Source organism: Balaenoptera ricei, chromosome 13, assembly GCF_028023285.1.
Source record: "Balaenoptera ricei isolate mBalRic1 chromosome 13, mBalRic1.hap2, whole genome shotgun sequence".
In the NCBI taxonomy this organism is placed as follows: Eukaryota; Metazoa; Chordata; class Mammalia; order Artiodactyla; family Balaenopteridae; genus Balaenoptera; species Balaenoptera ricei.
In genome coordinates, this window is record NC_082651.1 from 9,785,462 (window position 1) to 9,809,327 (window position 23,866).

Consider the following 23,866-nt stretch of genomic DNA (forward strand, 5'->3'; position numbering starts at 1 on the left):
AGAGAATGTCCTTTGTAAAAGGTAGACCAAGTGCGGTCCAAGATCTTGGTCTAACTGGCAAGTGGTTAGACAGCGAGGTCTTCTGATTCTTGTGCCCCAGTTATGAAAAGACCAGACTCATAATTTGAACAGCTCTGATTATCTGGGGAAAAAATAATTTCTAATATCTGTTGTGTTAATTAACCCTCTAGGGCAGGGTTTCTTAAGTATTTTGTACCACGGACCCCTTTGGCAGTCTGGGAAAACCATGGACCCCTTCTCAGGGAAAAAAAAAGCTTTCAAATGAATAAAATAAAATACATAGATTGTAAATGCAATCAAATCTATTAAAATGCAGTTCTCAAAATTTTTGTGTCAGTAACACTTTAACAAGATCTAGTGGAAGGTCTAATAATTATTGTAATTTTAAAGTAATGATGAGTATAAACAATATTTGGTGATGTCTATAACAATTGTAACATCCAGGCAAATACCTGAGGCATCTGCTGTGGCAGAAGATTTGGTACTTTCCTTCTACCGCGGTTTGCTACCTACTTTCACAATGAAGGGAAATGCATTTTTTCAGCTTGAGGATAGTGAAAGTGAAGATGTAATTTTTTTCCCCATCCAAACGGACAGACTTGCTGAATGCTATCCTTGGCCTTCTGGGAGGTCAACAGACTCCAGGTGAAGAAGCCCTGACCCCAGTGGATACAGAGAGTATATTCCTGATTAGGGAGCTTCCAACAGTAACTAACAGCCCTGGGGGAAGAAAAAGTGAATGTCACTACACCGTCTGCACTGAATCATCTTAAAGTAGGCTATAAATCCTTTAACTGCCGAATTCTGGGAGCCCGGGCCAGGCAGATACAATGGAAGAGATGCAGGGGTCCTGACCAAGATGGGAGGAGTGGGGCTCTCAGAGAAACAGTCAGCAGGAAACAGGGCAGGAGTGGGCCTAAGAAACAGTTGGGAAATGGAGGTGATGGGGCTAACCAATAGACAGGGCCGGCACAGGGGAAATTAAACTGTAGAAATGGCCAACACCATTTGGTAATTAACTAGATGTATATATAAGTACTTGGAAAGTACCCCTGGGCACCCCTAGAAATTACCTGGGGACATTCCTATATCATTTGGCGGGTAGCTAAAACCAATGAACTGTACATTATGTTAGAATATTTCAGATGGGTTTCATCTACAAACAGCACAAGTTCAAAGCTTGAAAGTCTGTCATTTGACCATCTACTCAAGGTTAAAAAACTTAAATTTCAGAATTTATCAGCCTGCTTCAGTAATGATGCCCTCAGAGAAATAGGTCTTTTTTTTTTTTTTTTAAGCAGAAGAGAACCTACCAGCAAAGAACCATAGAGTAAGCCATTTTCTATTGCATACAATCTGTGGCACCCATTTAGAAATGTTAAAAATAGCACTTCAGCACTTCATTTGTCATCTTCTGCACTTATTCAAATGTAATAGAGGTGGAGTCGATGGGAATGCTGGCCTTGGTGGGTGGGGCCTGATGTCCAATCTAGTCTCTAAACTTCTTGTTTTTCAATTGTGTTTGGACCACTGTTGGTGTATTCTGTGAGTCAGGGGCCTGCGAAAGAACAAGTAAAGCAACCAGCCTCTGTTTTAGAGAAGACATCTCCATCCAACCATCTGGGGCTGAATAATCCACTGTCCTGGATCACTTTTCTGAATAGCCGTGCCTTGGAAGGGGGCCCAGGCTGGACACCAGGAGAGCTGGTGCTATAACAGCCTTGCTGGGGATTAGCTATCTGACCTTGGAAAAATCCTTTAATCTCTTGGGGTTTAAGTTTCCTCTCTACTAAATCTCTGAAGAACTTTCCAGTTCAAAAATTATTCTATATGACAGCATAATGCTTAAAGGAAAAGCATTCTTGTGAACTTCCACTATTGTTTTTATATTAATCAAAATAGTACTTAAATATGTAAACTTAGAACTAGATATAAACTCCTGATGCACGTCATTTTAGAGATTTTGAAATAAGCAAAACAACAAATCCAATAAAATTTTAACCAATAAATATTATTATTAAATTTCAATTACTTTTATTCATTAATAATGGACAGTATTAAGTCAATGCAATGGCTAATACTGCTTTGCTGGACATAAACTGCTGCTAACAATTGGAATATAATTTTCCAGAGCACTGCCTCTACCACTGTGTTCTGTTTGATGACTCTGTTCTCCCATTCTCTCCCTTTGAACTCTTGTGAAACTTTCTTTAAAGCCGTGGCATCATTTGGCCTTTACTTTGGAAGAATGCACTGTTTATGTATTATGTTCTCCTTTGCTCTTTTCTCCTGAGCCTGCAGTTATTAAAGTAAAACAATATGGCTCCAAATGACGCTGCAACCAATGGTGATATCTTCATAAGGAGTCATGCAGATGATCCCAAACGTGTTTACATCAGTATTTTTATTGGGTATTATGAGGTTATCATTGAAATAAAAACACGAGCATTTTAAATTTCTTATAAATTCACCATTCCCTGGGATCTCAGTTTGAGAAATGTTGCATTATGACTTTACAGTGGCCCTGGCAGAATCTTCCTCTAGTGCCTGCATGATACCTCTTAGGACATAACACATACATTAGGCCCTCAGTTCGTCTAACGTGTTTCTGGAAATCAGGACGTAGAACACATGATCCAATATGTTTCCAAACGTCATCACACACAAGGTGATGCCCAGGAAAGAAAAACCCATGCTCTCTCTTACAGAAATCTAATTCCCATTCCCTGCTTTCCAAAAGATCTTTAAGAAAGAAAATAGATCAGTAAGTTCCAAAGAACAAAAGGAGTATTACTACAGTGAAAAAAAAAAAGCATGGCCTGAAATTCACCTCTTGGCCTCCAGATATGCAGTCTATTTGATTTTAAGCAGGCTGCTGCCATAGAAAAAACTCATGAGACTCAGACACAAAGAGAAGCTCATGGTGACCATTCTGAAGTGTGCTTGTTGGAGAGTGGACAGCCTTCGTAACAGAGTTCAAGGTCTGCAATCTCCAGAAACAGCCTACCATACACAAGAAAGCCATCAGCACCCTCGAGGCATGGCTGACCTTCACAGTATAGCCCCGAGACTCACACCTCAGCGCAAGAACAAGGTGAAGGTAGCTCTCTCATGATGAGGCACAGGAAGGTGAACTTGGCATCAAAATTGGTTATGACACAGAAGCCAACCACCACCCAGGAAGTTAAGAGTCCACTGGTGGCCTGGCGGAGTATAGTGGATCCGGAATGAAACTGTCAGCCTCTGTGGGAGTTTGCCCACTGTCACAAAGAAGCACAGAATATTCCTCTCCCTGAACTGGTAGAGGAAAACTCAAGAGGGCCAGGCCATTCAGCGGCAAAGCAGCTGCCAACACCAGCAGAAACAGGGACACTGACAAGGTCCTGACACTCTCAGATTTTATGGAGGAGTTGCATACCCGGGAAGCCTGCATTTTTACAAATATTGGGGTGAGATTTTTGTTTGTTTGTTTGTTTATCAAAGATAGAGTTCTTTCTTTAAGGTCTACTTCTTACCTCTTTCCTGTGGAAATCCTAGTCTAGGAAGGCACAGAACAATTGTAGTAATTGCTGCAAAGGTGGGGGAAAAAAAGAAAAAAGAAAAATCAAAGGTAGTTAAAGCCTGAAATGGAACATTATTGAAAACCCCTTGTACATCCTTTCTTTTTTTAATTAAACTTTTTAAATTTTGAGATAATCGTAGATTCACATGCAGTTGTAAGAAATAAAACAATGAGATCCCAGGTACCCATTACACCCTTTCCCGCAAAGGTAACATCTTGCAAAACTATATTACAGCATAAAAACCAGGATATTGACATGGATACTATCGACATACAGAGCATCTCCATTATCCTTCACATTGCACTTTTGTAGCCACATCTACTTCCCTCCCACACCCACTCACTCTTTAAACCCTGGCCAACCACTACTCTGTTCTCTATTTCTATAATTTTGTCATTTCAAGAATATTACATAAATAGAACCATGCAGTATGTAATCTTTTGGGATTGGCTTCCTTCACACAGCATAACTCCCTGGGGATTTATCCAAGTTGTTGCGTGTACCCATAGTTTGTTCCTTTTTATTGCTGAGTAGAATTCCATGGTATGGATGTACCACAGTTTACTTAACTATTCCTCTGTTGAAAGATATGTGGGTTGTTTCCAATTTTTGGAATGAAGTTCCAAATGAAGTATTCTATTATAAATAACGGTGCTGTAAACATGCCTGTATATTTTTGTGTGATTGTAAATTTTCATTCCCCTAGGGAAAATACCTGTGAGGACAATTTCTGGGTTGCTTGGCGGTTGTAGGTTTAGTCTTTTAAGAAACTGCCACACTGTCTTTCTGCTGTACCATTTTACATCCCTACCAGCAAGGTATAAGTGTTTATTCTAAAATATATAAGGAAAGGAAAAGGAACTGGGTATTTAAAAACTATTTGAAAAAGAAGAATAAACCAGGAGCGTTTTGTGATTTTCAGTATACAAGTCCTGAACAGGTTGTATTAGATTTACACCTATTTCTCTTTTTTTAATGATTGTAAATGATAATGCATTTAAATTTTTAGTTTCCATGTGTTTATTGCTAGTATCCAAATATACAATTGATTTTCTTTTGATTTGATATACATTTAATGGGGTTTTTTTGAATAGCAAAAGTTTTACATTTTTTTTAACATCTTTATTGGAGTATAATTGCTTTACAATGGTGTGTTAGTTACTGCTTTATAACAAAGTGAATCAGCTATACATATACATATATCCCCATATCGCCTCCCTCTTGCGTCTCCCTCCCACCCTCCCTATCCCACCCTTCTAGGTAGTCACAAAGCACCGAGCTGATCTCCCTGTGCTATGCGGCTGCTTCCCACTAGCTATCTATTTTACATTTGGTAGTGTATATATGTCCTTGCATGTTGATCTGCATCCTGCAATTTTGCTAAACTCACTTATTAATTACAATTTTTTGGTTTTTTGGTTTTGGTAGGTTCCTTGGGGTTTCCTTTGTAGACAAAAGTGTCCTCTGCAAATAGGGACAGTTTTAGCTCTTTCTTTCTGATCTGTATGCCTTTTATTTCCTTTTCTTGCCTAATTATACTGGCTAGCCTTCCAGCACTATGCTGAATAACAGTGGTGAGAGTGGACATCCTTGCCTTATTACTGATCTCAAGGGGAAAGCATTCAGTCTTTCACCGTTAAGTACAATCTAAGCTATAAGGTTTTCTAGGTGTTCTTTACCCAGTTGAGGAAGTTTCCCTATATTCAGTTTTCTGAGAGTTTTAATCATGAAGTGGATTTTAAACATTTTTTTTCTTCTTTCATTGGTATGATCATGTGATTTTTATTCTTTCTCCTGGTATTTTAGTGGACTGCTTTAATTGATTTTTGGATAATTAAACAGTCTTGCATCCCTAGAATAAACCTCACTTGGTTGTATTGTATACTTCTTTTTATATATTGCCGAATTCTATTTGTTAATCTTGTGTTAAGGATTTTTGCATATGTATTCATGAAGGATATTGGTATAAACTTCTCTTTTCAAATGTCTTTGTCTGGTTTAGTGTCAGGGTAATAAAAGCTTCATAAAACAAATTGGGATATGTTCCCTCTTCTTCCACTTCCCAGCATAAATTGTGTAGAACTGGTGTAAAATCTCTAACCTTTTGGTAGAATTTGGGGGGACTAGTTTTTTCTTTGGAGGGAAAATTTTAAATTATTAATTCGATTTCATAATATTTATAGGGCTATTCAGTTGAGCTATTTCATAAATGTGAGTTGTGGTAGTTCGTGTATTTTGAGGGCTTGTCACATTTTATCAAATTTTTGTGGGTAGAGTTGTTTGTAGTATTCTCTTATTATTATTTTAATAGGTAGAGGGTCTGTAATGATATCCACTGTTTCCTTTCTGATAATGGTAGTTTATGTCTTAGCTCTTTTTTTCCTCTTGTCAGTCTTGCCAGAGGTTTTACATTTTATCGATCTTTTCAAAGAAACAGCTCTATTTCCTTGATTTTCTCTATTTCTTTCTAATTTATTTTCATTGATTTCTGCTCTGATCTTTATTACTTCCTTCCTTCTCTTTGCTTCAGGTTTATCTTCTCTTATTTTTCTAAGTTCTTGAGGTGGGAACTTAGATTGTTGATTGGAGGCATTTCATCTTTTCTAATGTTTCCATTTAGTGCTATAAATTTCCCTCTCAGTACTGTTTTAGTTGGGTCCCACAATTTTGAGTTGTATTTTCTTTCAATCTAATGTATTTTTTAATTTCCCTTGGGAGTTCCTCTTTTATCTGTAGATTATTTAGAAGTGTGTTGTTTAGTGTTCAAGAGTTTGGAAATTTTCCTGTTATCTTTCTATTGTCAATTTCTAGCTTGATTCCACTGTTGTTGAAGAACACACTCTATCACTTCAATTCCTTTAAGCTGTGGAGGTGTGTTTTATAGCCAACAATGTGATCTATCTTGGTATATGTATTGAGGGCACTTGAAAAGAATGTGTATTCAGCTGTTGTTGTGTGCAGTTTTCTATAAATATCAATTAGATCTTCTTGGTTGATGGTGTTGAGTACTTCCAAACTTTTGCTGATTTTCTGTCTATTCTATCAATTGTTGACAAAAAGGTATTGAATTTTCCAACTGTAATTATGTACTTGTCTATTTCTCCTTTCAGTTGTATCAGTTTTCCTTCACATCTTTTGCAGCTCTGTTATTTGGTACATACATATTTAGGATTACTATGTCTTCTTAGTGGAGTGACCTTTTATTATATAATGACCCTTTCTGTTTCTAGTAATAATTTTTTCCTCCCAAGTCCCTTGGATTATTGATTTTAGATCTTTCTTCCTTTCTAATATGGCACTCAATGCTATAAATTTCCCTCTAAACACTGCTTTTGCTACATCTCACAAATTTTGATGAGTTGTATTTCATTTTCATTTAGTTCAAGATATTTTTTAATTTCTCTTGAGACTTCTTTAACCCATGTGTGTTATTTAGGAGTGTATTGTTTAATCGTCAAATATTTGGGGGTTTTTCCAGGCATCTCTCTGTTATTGATTTCTCATGTAATTCCATTGTTGTCTGAAACAATACTTTGTATGATTTCTATTCTTTTATATTTTTCAAGGCATGTTTTATGGCCTAGAATGGTCTATCTTCATTCTAGTGAAAGTTCCAAATAAGCTTAAGAAGAATGTGTATTCTGTTGTTGTTGGATGAGGTATTTTATAAATGTCAGTTCGATCCAGTTGATTGATGGGTGTTCAGTTTAACTCTATCCTTGATTATTTTCTGACTGTTGGATCTGTCAATTACTGACAGAGAGGTATTGAATCCCAAACTATAATAGTGGATTTGTCTATTCCACTTTGCAGTTCTATCAGTTTTGGTCTCATATATTCATGTTAAAGACTTTTATGTCTTTTTGAAGAATTGATCCTTTTATCATTATCTGTGATAATTTAATTTGCTTTGAAATCTTTATCTGAAATTAATATGGCTTCTCCAGTGTTATAAATTGAATTGTGTCCTCGAAAATAATGTTGAAGTCCTAACCCCCAGTACCTCAGAATGTGACCTTATGTGGAGATAGTGTCACTGCAGATGTAATTATTTAAGATGAGGTCATACCAGAGAAGGGTGAGAGTCTAACCCAATAGAACTGATGTCTTCATAGAAAGAGGAAATTTGGAGACAGATATGTACACAGGGGGAACATCAAGTGAAGATTAGAATTATGCTGCCACAAGCCAAGGACCTATCAGAAGCTAAGAGAGAGTCCTGGAACAGATCCTTTCCTAGAACCTTCAGAGGAAGCATGGTCCTGCTGACACTTTAATCTTAGACTTCAGGCTTCCAGAACTGGAAGACAATAAATTCCTGTTGTTCAGGCCACCTACCTATGGTATTTTGTTACAGCAGCTCTAGCAAACTAATTCATCCAGGTTTCCTTTGATTAGCATGGTATTAGGACAAGTCTTAGGACTTAAGTCTGCCATTTATTTTTTGTTTTCTGTTTTTTCTGTTTTTCATTCCTCTGTTTTCTTTTTCTTCCTTGACTTCCTTTGATTTAGTTGTACATTTTTCAAAATTCTGTTTTGACTTATCTATAATGCTTTTGAGTGTATCTCTTTTTATAGCTTTTTTTAGTAGCTGATTTAGGTGTTATATTATACATACATAAATTGTCACAGTGTCCTATTCTCATTTTACCAGTTGAGTGAAGCATAGAAATTTATTTCCCTTTATGGCCCTTTGCTCTCTCCCACTAACAATACAATGTTCTCCAATATTTCCTCTACGTACTTTTAGAACCACATCAGATAGTGCTCCAATTTTTGTTTCTGCCATCAAACATAATTTAGGAAAATCGAGAAGAGAAGGAGAATATATTATATTTTTTCTGTGCTCTTTCTTCCTGCTTTTCCAAGGTTCTTTTTTTCATTATTCCTTTCTGTTTAGAGAACTTACTTTATTCATTATTTTAGGTTAGCTCTACTGGCAACAAATTTCTTCAGTTTTTCTTCATCTGAAAGTGTCTTGATTTCCTCTTCATTTTTAAAGAAAATTCTCACTGGATATAGGATTTTGGGTTAACAATTCTTTTCTTTCAGTACTTGAAAAATATTGTGCCACTTCCTTCTGGCCACCATATTGTCATTCAGATTGGTTTCCCCCTATAGATAAGATATTTCTTTCTGGATGCTTTCAAGATTTTTATTCTTTCTCTTTGATTTTCAGACTTTGACAGTACTGTGTCCTGGATGGATTTCTTTATGTTAATTCTATTTAGGGTTTGCTCAGCTTCCTTAATCTGTAGTTTTACATCTCTCAACAAATTTGAGAGTTTTCAGCCGTTATTTCTTCCAGGAATATTTTAGCCTTGCTCTCTTTCTCCTCTCATTCTGGGAATCCAGTGAAATAGCATTAAATTTTAGGTTATAATCCCACAGACTCCAGAGGCTGTGTTGATCATTTTCAGCCTATTTCATCTTTGTTGCTCAGACTGAGTAATTTCTGTTGTTCTATCTTCACGTTCACATATTCTTTCCTCCATTTCATCCATTTTGATGTTGAGCCTATCTATTACGTGTTTGGTTTTTGTACTTTTCACTTGTAAAACTTCCATTTTGCTTTTCTTTATATCTTCTGTTTCTTTGCTGAGAATTTCTACTTTTTCATTTGCTTCAGGCATTTTCATAACTGCTCCCTGAGGTATTTTATCACAGCTGCTTTAAAATCTTTATCAGATAACTCTAACATCTCTGCCATCTTGGTGTTAGCATCTATTGTCTTTTTTTTACTCAGTTTGAGATCTTTCTGGTTCTTGATACAATGATGAGTGATTTTTTTATTGACTCCTGGACATTTTTAGTATTGTTATGAGACTCTGGATCTTATTCAAACCTTCTGTTTTATTTGGCTTCTTTTGACACTCCAGCAGAAGTGAGGTTGCCACCTTCTTACTGCAGGGGGGGGGTAGAGCCCAGGTTCACCATTTGGCCTCCTTTGACACTCAAGGGTGATGGGGCTCTTCATTACTACTGCGTGGGGGTGAAAATTCTGGCTCCTCACTAGGCTGTACCTCCCTGGCTGGGAGAAGTAGGAGTTTGTCATTTACTGCTCCCCACTGACACCATCTGGGAGTGGCCTAGTTATTGCTGGGCAATAGCAAATATCCTGATTCTCCACTAGGCTTCTGAAACACTACTTGGGTGATTGGGGCATTTCTTTACACCTGGTAAGGGTGGAGGTCTAGGCTTCCCACTCGGCCTTTGCTGGAATAGGTGGGAGTGGGGCCACAGGCTTTTCTGTAGTATTTAGCTGGAGGAGAGCAGTTATTGTCTAACAGTTTCCTGTCTTGTAAGTGGTCCCTTTCCTGATCCTTTGGCTAAAAGAGCAGGCTCTGTTGAGGCTTTTTTTTTTTGTTTGCACCATTGGCATTTCCAGGCTTCCATGATCTTGTACTCTAAGTCTGGAATGTAAAAGGTCGAAAGAAAAAAGAAAACCTGGGGAACTCACCACCATGTCATTTCTTGGATCCTGAAGCCCAAGCTAGTCTGCCTTCTCCTCTCCACGCGTCAGAGTCTCCTTATGTTTATTTTGTGTATAATGTCAATGGCTTTCAGTTATACTTAGTGGGAGGAATAGGTAAATTGCACCTACTCTATCTTCCCGGAAGTCCACTGGTGTATCTTTAAGATTTATTTTGGAAGTTTTTCTTATATGGATAAAAGGAATAGAGACTCTCGCTTTCTTTAAGCCCTTGTTGCCTTGCAAAGGTCTTTTCAATGGTCATCCAATTAGAGCAGAGCTGTCCCTGCCTGTCTGACAGTCAGTTCCCAAAAGTAAACCTGAGGTGGGGATTTAGGTGAAAGGGATGTATTAGGAAGTAAATAACCAGTAGGGGAGTGAGGAAGTGGGACTGGGAAATGAAGGAAGCCAACAAGGGTGCATTATCCACAGAGTAACGTTGGCTTGAGCTCTCAGGGAGCAGTGGAGACGGTGCAGGAGTCCCCTCTGAGTTTTCCTCATCAGAGGCAAGGGCAGGGGCAGCTTCACGGGAGTCCATGGTCATACAGGGCTCCACACTCGGAAGGGCCCCATACTTAGTTTAATGCTCTGCTCCCATCATTTTGAAATTCTTAATAATTTTTTAACAAGGGGCCCTACATTTTCATTTTGCACTGGGTCCTACAAATTATACAGTCAGGTGGTGGAATATTTATACCTACTTCCATTGCAGGGACGTAAATTCCTAGACATTCTGGGTTCTTCTTTAGCTCAGCGGTGCTGGGTTGCACAGTATCTCCCCAAAATGCACGTCTACCAGAACCTCACCGTTTTATTTGAAGATAGGATCTTTGCAGATATAATCAGTTAAAATGAGATCATACTGGATAAGGGTGGGCCTTAATCCAATGACTGGTATCCTTATAAGATGTGAAAACAGATGCACACACACACGCACACACGCACACACACAGGGGAGAATGTCATGTGAAGACAGAAGCAGAAGTAGGAGTGAACACCAAGGGTTACCAGCAGCCCACCAGAAGCTAGGACACACGTGGAACAGTTTCTCCTGCAGAGCCTCCAAAAGGAACGAACCCTACTAACACTTTGATTTTGGATTTTCAAACTCCTTAACTGGGAGAGAATAAATTTCTGTTGTCTTAAGCCATACAATTTATGACAGCCCTTAGAAACTAGTACACCAAGCAAGGTAAACTCCAGGTCCTGGCCATTGGGAGTGAAGGCACACCTGGACCATCCTGCAAAACACTGACAAAGGATCTGAGGGGCAGGGCAGAGCCTTGCTGGGGCCAGGCCCTCTGGCCTTGGCCTTTCATTTAACCAAACCAACCTCTTGTCTCTACAATGAGCATGTGGCCTAATGACCCAGCCAAGGAGGAGCCATTCAGACAATAGGGGGGTGGGGCCTCCAGTGAACCAGAGAGGCTGACCCCACTTAATTGCATTTGCATTCAAATTTTACAAAACCAAGCAATCCCAACCAAACAAGACCTGTCAGAGGGCCAAATTCAGCTTCTGTGCCTGGAAATTGCACTTCTGGCCCAGAAAATCTCCAGGAACTCAGCAGACTCACGCTGATCTTCGTGTTACAGCTGTTCTCTGGAGTGAAGATTCTTCTATCCCAAAGGCAAGCCAGCTTTATTCACAACTCTGTTGTTCAGTGTTCTCAGCTATTCATAAATATCTCCCCCAATGGCTCTAAGGGTTCTGAAATTCCTAGCTGACTTACTTCTTGGGTTAAGATATTAAAGTTATTTGCTTTATTGCAAATATCGTTAATGTCTCAGTCTACTAAAGCAATGGAAAATTAATTCGAATTATCAATACATTACCACATAATCTCTCTGAAGACCTTGCAGAGCCTTAAGCATGTAGGACGCTAAGCAGGAACATTTTAATGAGAATCAGGAGAGCGTGAACCATAGGCCACTGCCAGGGAGTGCAGTCCAGGCTGAGTGACACTGAACAAGATGGCAGGCAGCAGGGGAAGGAGTGTGCTACGAGTTGGAGGGAAGGTTACACAGATAAATAAAAAGGAGACCTGGAAGATAAACAGCCTTGAATCAAAATATTGCACGTGGCTGGCACTGCCCTCAGAAATGACTCAGGGATCATGGCCACAAAGAATTTTTCTCCCAATTTTAAGCATTTTGCTTGACGCCAGAGCCTCAAAAATAATACAACCATAAATGTAAACATACATGTTTTCTTCTTACGTCATTTCACCCTCACAGCATCTCTGAAAGGAAGCTATTTACACGGTGTAGATGAGGAGAATTCAATTCATGAAGATTGAGTTTTCCAAGGAGCAAGGAGGAACGCCAACATCAACCCAGCTCCTTTCCAAAACCTTATGCAGGGGCTCCTGGCACATGGAGATAAATCCTGCCAGTGGGAGATTGGACAGAAGTGATAAAGGGTAAATGGCAATCTAGGTCGGCTGCATGGACCTGTGACCAGTGTGTGACCCCACAGTGCCACATGCTCAGAAGGGGGCCCCGCGCTTGGGGCTTAGTGTTCTGTGGTTGCCATCTTGAAACTCTTAATGATTTGATCTTTGAATTTGTGTTTTGTGACTGAAGTCCAGTGGAACAATGGAACACATGCCAGGGGCTTGGAGGCTCTGCTCACACATAGTCCCACCTCCTGCTGCCTGCCAGCTACCCGGAGCTCAGTTGCCCATCCCCCATCCCCGCCCAGCAGCCACTACTGCCTTCCACCCCTGCTGGGGGCTGGGCTTGGACTCAGAAGGTCGAGGTCAAGCACACTTGTCCGTGCACTGAATTGTAGGTTGGGGTGCTGGGCATCTGGGAGGGTCTGCACTTGCCCCATGAAAATTCCCACGCGTGAAGTACGTTAAAAAGAGAATTAAAAAACACCTTATCAGGTCGAGAGAATATAGAGACCACAAAAGAAAAGAAAAAGCCCTTTCCTCCTAGTAAACAAAGGGGTCCACATTTTCATCTTGCACTGGGCCCCGCACATGATGTAGCCAGTCTTGACATCAATGTCCCAACATAATTGTGTATATAGGCCACTTGCTCAGGCAAGGAGCCCCTGGGTAACTTGCTGGCACACTTAACACAAGCTCCAGCACACTCAGACGTATCTGTAATACTAAAAGCAGCGTCCCAGGGACACCCAGTCTGTCCACACCACTCTCAGCACCCTCCAGTCTTTGACCCGCTCTGCAGCTCAGAACTATGCAAACCAGCTACGGACTCTCTTACATAGAGCCTCAGCTCAGCCTTTCCTGTGAAGGAGCTGTAACGCATACTCTTAGATTTGTGATATTCTATATACGAATAAATTATGTTAATTTTGTTCACTGCTAAACTCCTTCAGTAGACCCACTGGGAGGAACATAACAAGTAGTCCTGAGCGCATCTCTTAACCCTGGCCTTCTATGGAAACGTGGAGGAGATGCCCAAGTTGTTACCTTCTGCTGACTTTTGACCCTTGACTTCCACAGATCAAGGCTGCAGCGTCACCCCCATATGCCTGAGGATGTGCAAGCCTTTTCAGATTAAACACTCTTGCTGTCCAAAGTGGGGCTTTGTTTTGCTCCAAGTCTACCATGATCTCTCCTGTGGTCTCTCCACTGACTTGTGTTGCTCTGGGGATATTCAGCGCTGCTCTTGGTGCTGCTTCCAGCAACAGCTGACCGGTAGGACAAGCTCCTCCTGGGCCTGTTCCCGGACAGCTGGCAGGAACAGAGGCGATGCACTCGAGCCTGGGCACAGAAGGGGAGCAGGTGAGCCGGGCAGGGGCAGCTGGGGTAAGGGGGTTCTGCTGCCCCGTGACCGGCAGACCTCGGGGCACAGAGAGCAGCAGAATGCACCCAAAGGACAGCCATAGGCTTCCTTATGCCCGTCCATTTGCAGTCCGTGGAGGGGCATAGAGAATATGCTTGTGACTGTGTTCGCAGAAAAAATTAAAGCACAGATGAAGAGCCTGCCTCTGTGGGGACCCCGAAGTGACCGGAGGCTGCACCCACAGCCAAGCTCACTATGGCTACAGTCCTCCAGGTCCCTAGCAAATGAGCTCCGACAACTTAAGATACTTGCTTAACCCACTTCCTCAAAAGTCACAATAAAACAAATGCTCCAATGGGACTGATGCACGTGGGTATGAGGGATTTTACTGGGGTGATGGAAATCTTCTAAAACTGAATTGTGATAATGGTTGCACAAATCTGTACCTTTGCTAAAAGGCATTGAATTGTACACTTAAATAGGTGACTTTTATGATACATAAATTATACCTCGATAAAGCTCTTTAAAGAAAAAAAGAGAAACATACTTTCTCATTCCCTTGAGAATTCCTGTCCATTCAGATCCCAGCTCCAGATTGCATTTATGTTTTTGTTTTTAAATCAGTTTTATGGAGGTATAATTTGCATGTAAATAAATGTATAGCTTGATGAGTTTTGACAAGTGTATATATCTGTGTAATCGCTGTCACAATCATGATATAGCACATTTCTGTTCTCCCAAAAAGTTCCCGCTAACTGACTCACTGAAGTCAATTCAGCCCCAGCCCCAGGCCAACACTGATCTGTTTTTTGTCACTGTAGATTAGTTTCGACTCTTCTAGAATTTCATATACATATACTCTTTCGTGCCTGGCTTCTTTTGCTCACCATAATGTTTTTGAGAATCATCCTTTGCTCCTCTTTAAAAACCAAACAAAATAAACTTGTGTTGGTGGTTTCTTTAAAGTGAGACAGCATCTCTTTGATGTCTCTTTGATAAGAACAAGTTTTTTGAACTAAGAAACAACTTTCCTTCATTAGCCTAAGGGTCCTAGCTGATAATATTTTTCTTAGTACTTAGTTTGGAAGAAGAAATTTCACTTCTAATTTAGAATGAATTTTTATATTATCTCTGTTCAATTTTTGAAAAAGTGAAAGAGAAAAAGGGTCAGGTTGGAGGGAAAGAAACACACTAAGACAAAAGTATTTTAAACTAAAACACCTCCCTAAAGATGTCACACATTTAAAGCTTTCAAGCTAGGTGAGTAATTCCTCAGGAAAGGCAGAATGTTTCATGTTATGGCATGTAGTAGAAACTCAAGTCATTGTTGAAAGATTGAATGAATTTGAAAAAATTTATAGTACTCACAGGAACAGACAATGTCTCTCCAAACTTGCCTAAATTGCTGAACGAAGCAGTCCGTGTGAAATCTGCCTTTCATCGTGGGCAAGTTTTGCTCACAAGATAGCAAGCGGTCACTTTGAAGTTGCAGAGTGACTTTTAAAAATAGCCAAACCAAATGGAACAAAATGTGGGTGTTGGCTGACGTAGAAGGAGTATGCTGTGTCGAAAGTGAGGCCTCGAGCTGTTATTGAAGCCAAAGGGTTGACCTCAAATGGTTTAAGCCACTTGGGGAAGGAGATGAGACCATGAGAAGGAGCAGAAATGGGGTTCAGGCAGAGCACACAGACCCCCATCTCTGCCTCCCACCAGAGAAAAAAATTGTTCCATTGATACTTTCCAAAGAGGTTAGGTGTTTCTCTGCGCTGTACCCTAACAACACACCCCATCTCCAGAAGTTTCCAAGAATGTGCTCCTGGAAATCTGTTTCTATAACTAGCCCATATACTGGCATCTGAAGCCTCTGCTTGGGCTTCCCTCTCCCTGCCATTCTAACTAATTTTATCATTTTTTTCAAGTGTTTCAACTTAGAAGAGCACCTGGGAATCTAAACTCGCTCATTTATTTGCTTTCTTTGTTCCCTGCTGTTCCCAGCTTCCATTAGGGATCATCTTCCTTGGACAATCTAACCATTGTCTTTGATTCACTTTGGGTCACCCAGATCCCACAGCCTCCTTATCCCTTTTCCCATGACCACTTGGACCCACCCACCTCCCTGGCTCATCCCATATCATCTCCAGGCCCAATCCCTGCTGGCAGCAAGGGCAGAAATGTTTTCCACCTACATGAGTTTACACAGGCACTTTCTACCCAAAGAGCCTTTACCCAATCCAGGACCTGCTCCTGTTCTTCCCCGGATATTGTGGATTGAATTGTGTCCTACCTAAAGAAGATTTGCTGAAGTCTTAACCCCCAGTACTTCAGGATGTGACTTTATTAGGAATGAGGATCATTGTAGATGTTAGCAGTTAAGATGAGGTCATGCTGGAGTCGGCTTCTAAACCAATGTGACTGGTATTCTTGTAAGAAGACAGCGTGTGAAGACACAGACACACAGAGAGAATGCCACGTTACGATGAAGGCAGAGATTGGAGCTATGCAGCTGCAAGCCAGGGGACATCAAAGATTGCCAGCAACCCACGAGAAGCTAGGAAGAGTCAAGGAAGAATGACTCCCCTGTATGCTTCAGGGGTGCATGGCCCTGCCCACGCCTTGATTTTGGACTTCTAGCTTCTAGAACCATGAGACAATAAATTTCTGTTTTTTTAAGCATCCCAGTTTGTGGTACTTTGTTAGGGAAGCCCTAAGAAACTAATACAATGAGTAACTCTCATTTGCACCTGACCTTCACTGTAATAGGGAAAAAACAAATCTGACTCCAATTGGATCTGTTTCTTTTACTTTAATCTTTGTATTCTATTGCTTTTGCTACAAGTTAAGAATGTTGCCTATGGCCTGAAATATACAGGAGAACCCATCCTCAAGGCTATAAACTTTAAAGGTATAACACTTTTCCATCCTTACAGAGATAAAAAGTTGAAGAACAGAGAGTAACATTTGTCTTGTTGGAGGTTTACAGGAACATCGTGACCTGACCTATGTGGACAGCTGCAAGAAGGAAGGATTCTGATGCCAAGAAGTTTGCAATAACCAACCACACCCTCTCCCGTTTTAGTATAAAAGAAGCCTGAACTCTAACTCAGGTAAGATGGTTCTTTGGGACACGAGTCCACCATCTTCTCTGTCTGTTGGCTTTCCAAATAAAGTCACTATTCCTTGCCCCAACAACTCATTTCTCAATTTATTGGCCTGTGGTGAGGTGAGCAGTATGAGCTTGGACTCGGTAACACACCTCCTCCAGGAAGCCAGTCAGGGATAGGAGCCACTCCTCTGAAATTGTATTTTATCCTCTGTTTAACCCCCTGGTAAAATAAGGTTTCTTAAATTATATATATATATTATATATTATATTTTATATATAATATATATATATATATAAAATATATAATATATATATATACACACATATATATATTTTTTTTAAATATAGATTTTTTTTTTTTCTTTTTTCACTTTCCTGGTAATTCCTTCCAAGTAAATGATCAGCCCTGATATGGTCAAATGTATGATAGAATAGGGGAAAAAATACTAGCAAGGTTCTTCCTGACTTTTAGATTCTAAAGCCTGGGTCCTTAGGGGAATGTGGAGGACTGAAGCATAGACATCATGTTTGGGAGGAGTGAGGTTTGAGGAATGGTTTGAAAATATTCCCCCTGGTGTGGAGGGAGGAGGATGAAGTGGGGAGGAGAGGAGAGCAGAGGGTTGGAGCGTTTCAGGGAGAGAGGCTGCAACTGGCTTCCCTAGAAGAGTCCTGGGTAATGTTTGTCTGGGGTCGGGGAGGGGGAAGCAGCTCAAACCACTTTATAAGCATTTAATCGCCACAAATTCCTGGGAGGTGTTATTATTTATAAATGAGAGAACAAGGTCTAGACAGATGAGTGACTTGCACAAAGACAAACCCCAGGTAAGTAGGTGTGGTAGCCTCCAGGGTGGCCTCCACTGAGCCCAGTTTCCTGGTATTCATGCCCTTGCATGGTTCCCGTATTAAATCAGGATTAGTCTGTGGGACCAAGACAATATGGCAGAAATGATGGTGTTTCACTTCCAAGGCTAGGTCATAAAAGAGGGAAACATGAGAGCAAGAGTTTGAAGGCTGGTTTTGGAGACACTTTCCCAAGGACAGAGGGATGACTTGAGGTGTCACAGGAGTCCTTTCCTCCCTGGGGAGTGGTACCTGGTCTGAAAAGATTGTGAAAAATTCAGTCCAAGAGGTAGAAAGCAAGTTCATATCTGGTTGGGGAATCAGGAGAGGCCTGTGGGGCTTTGAAGGATAAGAGGATTTTTTTATCAGCAGAGTTGATAGTAAGAAAAGAATTCCAAGTGGAGAAATTAGCATGAGCAATGGACAGATATGGGAAAGGGTGAGGCATGCTTGCTGAGCAACACACAGTCATATACGGAGGGGGAAGAGGGGGGAGAATGCTATCAAATCATAGCAATGTCGACGGAAAAGAAAATGCACAATCTAAAAGTTGAGAATTATGTTTTATTAGGAGGACAAAACTGAGAACTTAAGCCTGGAAGACAGCCTCTCAGATAGCTCTGAGGGGCAGCTCCAAAGAGGTAAGGGAGGAGCCAAGATATATAGGAGTTTTGCAGCAAAAACTAGGTAGTCAGAACATCCAAAGATTACTGTTAATTAAAGAAAACCAGGGACTTCCCTGGTGGCACAGTGGTTAAGAATCCACCTGCCAATGCAGGAAACATGGGTTCGAGCCCTGGTCTGGGAAGATCCCACACACTACGGAGCAACTAAGCCCGAGCACCACAACTACTGAGCCTGTGCTCTAGAGCCCACGAGCCACAACTACTGAGCCCACATGCAACAACTATTGAAGCCCACGTGCCTAGAGCCCGTGCTCCGCAACAAGAGGAGCCACCACAATGAGAAACATGTGCACCGCAATGAAGAGTAGCCCCGCTCGCCGCAACTAGAGAAAGCCCATGCGCAGCAATGAAGACCCAATGCAGCCAAAAATAAATAAATTAAATTAATTAATTAAAAAAAAAGAAAACCAGACATCTCAAGTTAATGAATGTAGCACTTTTCTATGTATGGGTAGATGCAAGAGTCTGGGCTCATTGAAATCGTTCCTTTTATATGCATCTTAGCTATCTAGGGCTAGTATCCTGGCTTTTCTCCATCCTCAGGGTGCACAGTGGGGGGCGGCTGCAGTGGCTGATGGCTTGACGGATGCAGCATCCTTTGCTTACTGATATGGCAGGGGACATTCTTTGTCCACAGAATGAAAGAGATTTGACTGGTCATTTAACCCAATTCCTTCAGTTTCGTTTTGTCGTCATGGGGTAAAGGGCTGTGAATGACAGTCTGTGGAATGCAGCCATTGTTCTGTGGACAGTGAGAAGACAAGGTGTGTTCGACAGCTGGGGGTAGGCTTCATTCTGAGTTAAAGAATTGGTTTCCTGTTCAATAGAAAAAAGTGCCATGTGCTCTAGAACTCTATTTTCCTTCCCAGTTGGACTGTGTGCTGTTTGATTCCTAAACCCACGCGAAAATTTCAGCCTTTGCAAAAACTGATGCTGCTCCACAGAAGGGACTCACCTTCCTTACCAGCCAGTTGGATTCTAACCATTCTTCAGGCCCAGTTTAAATGTTATACACCATTTTTTCCAAATTTTTTACTAGCTTCCAGGCAGAGGATTATACTCTGATGGGATTGTCACTGCCTGCACCTATGCAAGTTTAGCCACGTGTGACTGTTTCTGATGATTTGATTGTCTCTTTGATTGAGTTATTTGCATTGGTAACACCAGGCAAGATTGAATTTAAACTTGAATTCAGTTCCCTAAGCACCGTTTAATACAACTCTGAAAGATCATATGTGATGCAGAACTGAAACTAAAAATAGTGTAGCATGCAAAAGACTCCCTGAGGGTGAGACTTCTGGTTTTAAAATGTGGCATAAAGAGGGCAGTTTCCCTCTTCTCTGAGAAATCACCCAAAAGCAAGAAGGAGAATAAGAAACAGGAACAAAACTCTAGCTTGAAAGAAATAAAGAGACATCTGTAACCCTGAACCAAAATAGATGAAGTGCAGTGAAGGTCAAGTAGGCACGTGGGAAGATAATGAGAGAGGATAGCCACTGTTGGAAATGTCACTCAAACGCAGGAAAGCCTGGTTCCTCAAAGTAAGTGACACACCCTAAGGGACAAAACCAATGGCCTCTTTTTGGAATAATGGGAACAGTACAGGTTTGTGGCTGGAGATTCTGTAGAGTGGTTAAATCTAAAGTCTTGACAAATAAGAAATGTGCAACTGGATGAGGAAGGACACAGACGGGCCACGTTTGCATTCTGATAGTGACACAGAAGGGTGTGAGCAGTCTTATCTGACTGAGGAGAGATAAAGGAAATAAGAACTCTCACACTCTACCGCGTTTACCCTGGGAAATGGCACCAGCTCTTCTGCAATTTAAACCTCCAGGCAGACTCCATCTCTTTATAAAAGAGTATTAATTTTTTTTAAGCCACAGAATATAAACAAAGATAGCACATGAAGATAAAGATGAAAGTAACAGTGGGGAAGTGGCCAGTGAAAAACAATTACCAAAAAGGCTGTTGCCACAGAACAGATGAAAAGTTGACTAAACATTGTTCCAGGAATTTTAGAAAAAAATGAGTGAAGTATTTGCTTATGAAAAAAGAAGAGCACATGGGCTTCCCTGGTGGCGCAGTGGTTAAGAATCCACCTGCCAATGCAGGGGACATGGGTTTGAGCCCTGGTCCGGGAAGACCCCACATGCCGCGGAGCAACTAAGCCCGTGTGCCGCAACTACTGAGCCTGTGCTCTAGAGCCCATGAACCACAACTACTGAGCCCACGTGCCACAACTACTGAAGCCCGCATGCCTAGAGCCCATGCTCCACAACAGAAGCCATCACAATGAGAAGCCCACACACCACAACAAAGAGTAGCCCCCGCTTGACGCAACTAGAGAAAGCCCATGCGCAGCAACGAAGACCCAACGCAACCAAAAGAAAAAAGAAAAAAGGAAGAGCACAAAGCAATATTGAAGAGTCCAGGAAAGACAAGGTAAGGCACAGAGGAAGACGGAATATGAGTCAGCAGAGCATAGGCAAGCAGAGGAATAAAAAGCAAAACCACTACAGAAATGAAGACTCAAACAGATGCGGCACACAAGAGAAGAGGGCTTAGCTGGAAAATATAATAAGGTAAAAGGAAGAGAGAATTGAGAAAAGCGAGCTAGTGAAATTAAAATAACCAAATAATTTTAAGTGATTCAGAGATATTGCCAGTATGATGGAGTAGTTTGTATCAGATCACCCTTCCCCACAAGAACAACAGCAGATTACACACAGAAGAGGGAATTAGGAAATTGAAAAATAAGTCAGTTGAAATTCTGAAAGGAAAAACAAAGAATAGGAGAAATAAGTGTAAGACACATACAGGACATAGTAAAAAAAAAAAAAAAAGAAGTCTGACATACATGGAATTCAAGTCCCAGAAAGAGAGAAGAGAGAGGATGTGGCTGCAGAGAATCTGGTTATTAATTTTCCAAAAGTGATGAAAGGTATCAAGTCATAGATACAAGAATGCAAGTAGGATAAGTACAAAGAAAACCACACCTAGGCACATCATTAAAAGGCTAAAGGCCCCACATTCTGTCTATGGAATGTGTATATCTCTAAATAAATCCACTTCTTACCTTAAAAAAGAAAAACCAAAAACCGAAAAAAAAAAAAAAAAAAGGCTGAAGGCCAAAGATAAAAAAAAAAAATAGAAAGAAAGCATAAAAACACCAAAATATAGATCCTGTAGACATTAAGGAGATAATGAAAAGATATTAAAAATAACTTTATGCCAATAAACTTAGACATTTAGATGAAAAGGGACAATTCCTTGAAAAACAGACTTTCCAAGATTGCCTCAGAAAGAATGGAAAATATAGGGGGCGCCTTCAAGTCGGTGGAGGAATAAGATGTGCAGATCACCTTCTTCCCCACAAATACATCAAAACTACATCTACATGTGGAACAACTCCTACAGAACACCTACTGAACGCTGGCAGAAGACCTCAGACTTTCCAAAAGGCAAGAAACTCCCCATGTACCTGGGTAGGGCAAAGGAAAAAAGGAGAAACAGAGACAAAAGAATAGGGATGGGACCTGTACCTCTGGGAGGGAGCTGTGAAGGAGGAAAAGTTTCCACACACTAGGAAGGCTCTTCACTGGTGGAGGCGGGGCATGACGGTGGGGGGGGAAGCTTCAGAGCCACGGAGGAGAGCACAGCAACAGGGGTGCAGAGGGCAAAGCGGAGAGATTCCCACACAGAGGATCGGTGCCGACCAGCACTCACCAGCCCGAGAGGCTTGTCTGCTCATCTGCCGGGGTGGCTGGGGGCTGGGAGCTGAGGCTTCGGCCTCGTAGGTCAGACCCCAGGGAGAGGACTGGGGTTGGATGTGTGAACATAGCCTGAAGGGGGCTAGTGCACCACAGCTAGCTGGGAGGGAGACCGGGAAAAAGTCTGGAACTGACAGAGAGGCAAGAGACCATTGAGAGGGGATTCAGAGCACCTCCTAAACAAGCTCCAGAGACAGGCACGAGCCACGGCTATCTGCGCAGACCCCAGAGATGGGCATGAGACGCTAAGGCTGCTGCTGCAGCCACCAAGAAGCCTGTGTGCAAGCACAGGTCACTCTCCACACCTCCCCGCCCAGGAGCCTGGGCAGCCCACCACTGCCAGGGTCCCGTGATCCAGAGACAACTTCCCCAGGAGAACACACGGCATGCCTCAGGCTGTTGCAACATCACGCTGGCCTCTGCCGCCACAGGCTCGCCCCACATTCCGTAACCCTCCCTCCCCCCGGCCTGAGTGAGCCAGAGCCCCCTAATAAGCTGCTCCTTTAACCCCGTCTTGTCTGGGCGGGGAACAGACACCCTCAGGTGACCTACATGCAGAGGCAGGGCCAAATCCAAAGCTGAACCCCAGGAACTGTGCGAACAAAGAAGAGAAAGGAAAATTTCTCCCAACAGCCTCAGGAGCAGTGGATTAAGTTTCCATAATAACTTGATGCACCCTGCATCTGTGGAACGCATGAATAGACAATGAATCATCCCAAAATTGAGGCGGTGGACTTTGGGAGCAACTGTAGACTTGGGGTTTCCTTTCTGCATCAAAGTTGTTTCTGGTTTTATGTTTATCCTAGTTTAGTATTTAGGGCTTATTATCATTGGTAGATTTGTTTATTGATTTGGTTGCTCTCTTCCTTTTTTAATTTATATATATATATTTTTTTCTCTTTTTTCTCCTTTTGTGAGTGTGTATGTGTATGCTTTGTGTGATTTTGTATGTATAGCTTTGCTTTTGCCATTTGTCTTAGGGTTCTGACTGTCTGTTTTTTGTTTTGTTTTGTTTTTTAGTATAGTTTTTAACGCTTGTTATCATTCGTGGATTTGTTTTTTGGTTTGGTTGCTCTCTTCTTTCTTTCTCTCTTTTTTCTTTATTACTTTTTTATTTTCAATAATTTTTTTCTATTTTAAAAACTTTATTTTATTTACTTATTTATTTTCTTTCTTTCTTTCTCTTTTTACTCCCTTGTCTTCTGAGCTTTGTGACTGACAGGGTCTTGGTGCTGTGGCTGGGTGTGAGGCCTGAGCCTCTGAGGTAGGAGAGCCGAGTTCAGGACATTGGTCCACCAGACACCTCCCAGCCCCACATAATATCAAATGACGAAAGCTCTCCCAGAGATCTCCATCTCAACGCTAAGACCCAGCTACACTCAACGACCAGCAAGCTACAGTGGTGGACACCCTATGCCAAACAACTAGCAAGACAGGAACACAAACCCACCCATTAGCAGAGAGGCTGCCTAAAATCATAATAAGTTCACAGACACCCCAAAACACACCACCGGATGCAGTCCTGCTCACCAGAAAGACAAGATCCAGCCTCATCCACCAGAACACAGGCACCAGTCCCCTCCACCAAGAACCCTACACAACCCACTGGATCAACCTTACCCACTGGGAGCAGACACCAAAAACAACAGG

General features: G+C 41.4%; 1 protein-coding gene across 3 annotated transcripts in view; it reads left to right on the forward strand.

The window, feature by feature from the left end:
* TMEM131 (transmembrane protein 131) overlaps positions 1-23,866 on the forward strand; it is a 276,973-nt gene that overhangs the window by 14,356 nt on the left and 238,751 nt on the right. Inside the window, exons 1-2 of one of the 3 annotated variants that reach the window (XM_059943537.1) lie at positions 13,733-13,813; positions 16,795-16,918. The gene's annotated coding sequence lies outside the window, so the exon portion shown is untranslated. Of the gene's footprint in view, positions 1-13,732; positions 13,814-16,786; positions 16,919-23,866 lie in introns of those variants that run through there. The other 2 variants (XM_059943536.1, XM_059943534.1) reach the window with 2 other exon arrangements.